The sequence below is a fragment of the Octopus bimaculoides genome, chromosome 9 (assembly GCF_046866305.1).
Source record: "Octopus bimaculoides isolate indiv1 chromosome 9, ASM4686630v1, whole genome shotgun sequence".
NCBI lineage: Eukaryota > Metazoa > Mollusca > Cephalopoda > Octopoda > Octopodidae > Octopus > Octopus bimaculoides.
In genome coordinates, this window is record NC_142936.1 from 52,331,756 (window position 1) to 52,339,080 (window position 7,325).

The following is a 7,325-nucleotide window of genomic DNA, read 5'->3' on the forward strand; positions in this document are numbered from 1 at the left end:
ATATATATATATATATATATATATATATATATATATATATATATATATATATATATATATATATGCATGTTCATATATGTAACATAATTATACATATGTATATATACATATGTATTCACATATATACATATATAAATATAAGTTCGTAAGTATATATAATATATATATGTGTAAACATATATATATATATATGTGTGTATATAATCATATGTGTGTGTGTATATAGAAAGAAAGGTAGATTCATACATACATACACGCACACACACACGCACATATACACACGTACACTCGCAAACACACACACACATATATATATATATACATATGCAAACATAAATATATAAACATTATATACAGAAATAGTGATAGGGAGCGATAGAAATAGAAAAAGAGCGCATGCGTGAGAGATAGATAGGTAGATAGAATGAGAGAGAGTAAGATATAGAGAGGGGGTGAGAGACGGAAAGCTAGAGAGTGAGTAATTGAAGTGGGTTTGATACATAGACGAAAACTACATAACATATTGCAGTTATGATAGATGATAGTAACACAAACCGATTTTATGTTTTTTGATGATATACATCAAACCATTATAATTTACTTTATTGCTTTTAACAGCATCAACGACATCAGAATGTAATTCGATATGTATTTTTTTTTTATTTTGTAAATGAGAATCAATATAATACGGCTGAAATGAATAATTCCTGTTATTACACTTTAATATCTCAATGGAGTAACTTTTGTAGATAATAAAAATTACCGTTGGAATTCACAGTATTGATGCGTAAATCTATGTGTTCCCTAGTAGTTTGGAATATATTTAGTTTCTTGGTTGAAACTTGCCCTTAAATTGTTTGTTTATTAACTGAATATACAGAATGTGAACCACTGATGGCTGGGACAGAAATTCAAAGAAAATATAACCTGAACAGTTGGTCTTTAGTATGAATATATTATCTATGTGTAGTATATAGTGATTATGAATTAGTCTTTTAATTCTCAGCCATTATAGTGTATTAATATTATAATAAATATCAGAATATATAGTTGTAAGGTAATTTTTACTGGATGAGAGATTTATTAAACATTAGAGAAGCGGCATGTTAGCAGAATCATTACGGGGCCGGGAAAATGCTTAGCGGCATTTCTTCCAATGTTCTGAGTCCAAATGCCACCTTGGTCGATTCTGGCTTTCATCATTTCAAGGTCGATAGAATAAGTACCAATTGCGTAATGGGGTCGATGTAATCGACTTTCTGTTCCCCAAAATTGCTGGCATTTCGCAAAATTATGAAACTATTATTATTATTATTTACCAAATTATGAAAACATTATTATTATTATTATTATTTGCCAAATTATGAATCCATTATTATTATTTTCCAAATTATAAAACCATTATTAATCATTTTTTTAAGAATGATGCTTCTTTTTTTAGTTAAGTAAACGACTTATAATATTTGTGGGGTAAGGGGCTAATCATTTGTCTACCAGGGATAAAATTCACAATTGACAGCACTCATATTTGAAATCAGAACGTCAGCGACAGTAAAAAAAAGGATATATCGAAAGGGCTTAATGTAAGATTACAGGATAATTTTGCCAATAATAGTATTAATGATTTTAGTTTTTAAAAATGTAAAGTGATAAATGCATAACCTAAACCGCATACAGAAAGCTGATGCAGACTGATTAAAAACCCATCATTCACTGTGGATTCATGGCTGAATGCAGAAACCAAGAGATATTCCTTTTTGCTCAGGACCGGACCCTACACACACAGCAATAGAGAGTGAGACTGACACACACACATATACATATGTACATACCTACATATACATATATATACATACATGCATGCTTATATATATATATATATATATATATATATATATATATATATATATATATATATATATATATATATATGTGTGTGTGTGTGTGTGTGTGTGTGTGTGTGTGTGTTTGTGTGTGTGTCTTTCGGGGATAGTGATATTAATAGGCTGGTGTTAGAACCCAATATACAAATGGTAGAAATAATGCGTTGGGCGAGTAAAGAGAATATCATGAAATTAAATAATCGACAACTTTCTCGAGTTTTGCTACTTTTGTATTTTCTATTTCATACTTCCTGCCAGAAATATTAATACTCTCCGGTTAGACAGTGAGATTTTTGTCTTCATGCCATTTCTTTTATATAAATGGGAAAAAATCTGCTTTAAACGTCTATCAAATCTGTCATTCCTCCTTCAAAGTCCTAATGTTCTCTGCACAAAGGTGTGAAATCATGATATTTTTTAAGCAAGTCCCCTTTCTCCTTATCGATTGTTTGTTAAGCCCACTGCTGTCTTTGCTTCTATTATTCTCTTTTTAACACTTACCATTGGAATTCTATGGACATTTGTTTTTCAAGTTTTTTTCTTCCGTAATGTTCCGCATTAAATAAATATAATTCTATTGTGCAAACTACTTTAAAATTTGTTTGCATGTACTTATCATCATCCCGACATTGGAAATTTCTCAAATATTCTACGTGGTTATCAAATTTTTATACGCCCTTATTCTTTCATATTAAATCGACCTCATGATACCACACACTCTCCCATTATCAATAATTTTCCTCTCTGCTTCATGATGAAGTCCGCCTGTGAAAAGCTCTTTAGAGAGTCTTACCAACGGATAGGAAAGAGATTCCCTGCATACATTCTGCTTCTAATCCTTTTGACTTTGTCCTATTAATAGAAGTACTACACGTGATATTTTATCTCGTACTCATCCAATTTATAAAATAGTTAATGTTGGGTGTTTAACGTTTCTCATGTTTGATTGATTTAACATTAAAGAAAACTGCATAGCTAGCTGCAGATGTATCGCATACCATAGCAAATAAGTACTGCCATAGGGTTTGGTATATAGAACTCTGTGTGTTGCATTTTTCTATATAATGAAAAGCTTTATGTATGCATCAATTCTTCCAAATGTATTTAAAATATTTCAATGAGATAAATATTCAGTGGAATATCTCTCGTCACTGTATAATTACATATGTATGATACAAAAAAACTAGATATATTTTTTTATTGTTATGCATTTCTTTTACTATTCATTTTCATAACCGTCATATAAGGTTATGTACATACCACTATCATTTGATTTCCTCTGTCAGTAAAATACGCAAAATCGTTTGTGCGTTTCAATATATCTCAGTACGTTTGTACTTTTCAGTAAGTGCATAAAGCTATTATTTATTCCCCACGAAAATAAAGGCAATATCTCAATGTGTTACTGCTGTTACTTCACCTTTCTTGCCAAGAGGGATGTGTCCTATTAATTCCACCGATCTTATCGTAATGATTTGAAGAAATTTCTTTTTCATTATGTCCAACGAGGTCTCGAGTGAGAATAAAGTAAAGTATAATTTCTCAAATTTTTTCGTGAATACAGTACTACATAATTACGTGACTCAGTATATGATAAATAGCGGCATGTTCTGAAAAACATTTGCCGTTTATGACCATTATATCGTACAATGATCTTCTTGATATTTGACTTCATTCATTAATTCATGCGTATTTCTTCAGTCCAACAGTGATAAATGAAAATTAAAACGAAAACGGACTAATTCGAAATGATTAATCACACAGTCAAAACTAAATAATTCAGTTTTATTTCAATCAATCTTAGTCACAATATATGCTTGGTGCCTTCATATATATATATATATATATATATATATATATATATATATCTGTGTCTCTCTCTCTATTTCTCTTTCTCTCTCTCTTTCCATATTTATATATATACATATATATATGTAATTATGTGTATGCGTGCGTTGTGTGTCTTTATATATATCTAGATGAGTGTATATATGTTATAGATGCATATGTATATATGCATATATACATATATGTGTACACGTACACACACACGCACACACATACTCACACACACACACAGATATATATGTACACACATTCATTGAATCGGATACACATATTCCAGTATAGAAATATGCACACATAAATAGTTATGTGTGTGTTTGTTATTGCGAGTGAGAATACACCTTAATTCCTCAAGTCGATACATTCCATCTCTGCTTCATGCTAATTTAAAGTTGATCTGTTCATGTTATTATTCATTTCAGAAAGAAGTATTTGTGCCTATCAACATACAAGAAGTACTTATATATTATTGGTATAGAAAGGAACTACCATTTAATCTGCCTAGTTTCAAACATCGATAACACAGACGTAGATCTGAATTGAAGCGAAATAATTGAAAACAACACGCCTGTCGTAATATCAATCAGTCGATATAATTGGTGAATGAACTTTCTATAAAGCAGGTATCATCTCACATTTCTTATTGAAACATTCACTTCATAACAATTCAATTGCCATCTCAACACTTATGCCAAATGTAGCGATCTACAATTTTGATGGAAGGAAGAATGATCCGTAAAGCTGCGAAATTGGAGTAATTCTTCGATTAATGGAAAATAAACAGTATCAGGCGTGAAGTTAATATCATGCCATTCGAAGTTTGGGAAACGAAAACGAAAATTAGCTAGGTATATATATATATATATATATATATATATATATATATATATATATATATATATATATATATACCAGTGAATTTCTTTGATTTACATATGTGTGTGTGTGTGCATATATATATATATATATATGCGTTAAAAAATATATTTTAGTTTTCAACCATTTATGATGCAACTTATCTTGATACTTAAAGTGGCTATAGAGTACTAATCATTGGTTCAAACTCTATCTGGTGTTATGTTCTCAACTGCAAGATTTAACTATGTCTGATATTGCTTTTAATATGTGTATTTATTTATAAATTTCACTTAAATCGTACTTTACTTTCGCTATATAGTAGCATGTACCTAGTTTCGAATAACGTTTCGGGCATTTAACTTGGAGATGATTAAAGCACGCACTACATCCTATTTGTAAATTACTTCCATAATGTAGTAGAGTTGTAAGCAAAGGAAATTGAGCCCAGTATTTATATGTTTGATAGTACCCAATCTCATTACGCAGCAATTAGTTGAAGCACCTGTTAAACAAAACATCGATATCAGCAAACCAGTGTTGTTTTCGCCAGAATTTCTATGAAATTTCTAGTACCTGTGTATTCTACGACAGCACGTAAATAAGTAAACTGTATAAGTTATTCACATAAAGGTGGCAAAATGATTAAGTTTGTCTACTGTAAAATGCACATTTACGAAAAGGAAAAAAAAAAAAAAGAGTAGCTTATATTAAAGGATTAGACACAAATTGACATTCATTTTGTAGAGCTGTTTCTATTGACTAGAACTTTCGATTGATTTCTGTCTTAAACAGCATATGATGAAAACACAAATTATTCAACAACTAATTGTTATGCTAATATACATACACTATGTATATCAGGTCTTATTATACATCAGTGTTATTTTCACAGGCTACATTAATTACACTGGTCAACAACAAAATCATTGTCTAAATTCCTCTAGCTGTCTTAAGACGATTCTCACGTGCTAAATTTAAATTTCACGTTAGTTTTGCTCAATCAGCTTCTTAAACTATGGCCACCTGTTATTTTTTACGTTTCTGTTTACATGTACGGGTATTTTTGCTTTCTATGATGCAAAATTCTTGTTTATGTCTTGAAATAAATCAACTCAGAAGAGTTTGCATGCGCATATTTATGACTAATTAGTACTTTTATTTTATAGGTGAATGAAATGGCTTCGACCAGAAGATCTTGCATATGTATGTCCAACGTATTCTGCTACATCTGCTGTGAATACACCTTTGTTCCTAACAGGAATCCAGTCGCAAGTTTCAGAAAGCGTGCTTACCATGCCTAAGTTGGTATTAAACTTGGTGACCAGGATAAAGCTTGGGCGTCATACATGGTATGCAAAGCATGAACCGAGAATCTGCGTCAGTGGATCAAGGGCAAGAAGAGTTGTGTGAAGGTTGGAATTCCCATGGTTTGAGGGAGCCAAAAAACCATGGCACCAACTGCTATTTCTACGCTATTGATGTGACTAGGATCAGCAGAAAGAACCGCCGCGGCCTCAAGTATCCTGATCGTCAATCAGCATATCATCTTGTAGCGCACAGTGATGAAATTCCAGTACCTGTCTTCGGACAACTTCCTGGCACTAGTGGCGAAAATCCACCAGTGTTCAAGAAGTTGTTATTGAAGATGATGCTCTACATCCTTTTTCCAAAAAGAACTAAATGATCTAGTTCGCGATCTCGGATTGTTAAAGTCCTCTGCCGAACGTTTGTCATCCAGATTGAAGGAAAAAACTTCTTCTCTGACAATACTCGCATCACCTGCTACCACTACAGGCATCATGAGTACCTCCACGGTTTCTCTGAACAGGACTTGGTATACTGTACAAATATTGCTCATTTTCTGCACGAGCTTGGCGTGCCACAGTACGAACCCAAAGATGGGAGATTATTCATTGACAGCAGCAAGCAATCACTGAAATGTGTGATGTTGCACAACGGAAACCAGTTTGCCTCTGTACCCCTCGCTCACTCGACTACACTGAAGGAGAAGTATGAAGCAGCGCATTATGTGCTTGAGCAAAATTCATTATGATCAGCATCAGTGCTTTATTTGTATCGATCTGAAGATGGTGAATTTTTTGTTGGGACAACAGTCTGGATTCACCAAATACCCATGCTTTCTTTGTATGTGGGACACTGCTCAGTATTACAAGAAAGACTTGCATTTGCGGGAGGACTTGGTGCTTCGCAGAGCTAAGAACCTCATTACCAACCCTCTTCCCACAACTAGGCATCAAACTCGGCTTTATCAAGCAGTTCACCAAAGCTCTGGACAAGGATGGTGGTTGCGTCACTTGGGACAAGCTTATCCAGGATTGGCCATCGAGGAGTTGAAAGCTGGCATCTTTGACGGTCCTCAAATCCGTCAGTTCATCAGAGTGACTCATTTTGAAAACTCAATGAACGAAGTGGAACTGGAATCGGGGAAGTTTTTTATTCTGGTCGTGAAGAACAACTATAACACAACATTTAATTTACATGTACTTATATTTATCAGTGTCTACTACTCAATTTACAATAATCGAAGTTTGTAACATTTAATCAATAAATTGTGTTAGAAAACAATGTTTTTATCTCAAACGCCTATTTCGGATGAGAAACATTAACACAAATCAACTGATAATGTCTGATAAATGTAATCAATTTAGTCAGAATATCGGATTTTTAAAAAGTCAACTTATCATAGAAACGCGATTTGATCGAGAGAAACGGATGCCA

The 7,325-nt window shown here is 32.6% G+C and overlaps 1 pseudogene; it reads left to right on the plus strand.

The window, feature by feature from the left end:
• Positions 1 to 5,761: 5,761 nt before the first annotated feature.
• LOC149134154 (uncharacterized) lies at positions 5,762 to 6,523 on the plus strand (annotated as a pseudogene).
• Positions 6,524 to 7,325: the final 802 nt, after the last annotated feature.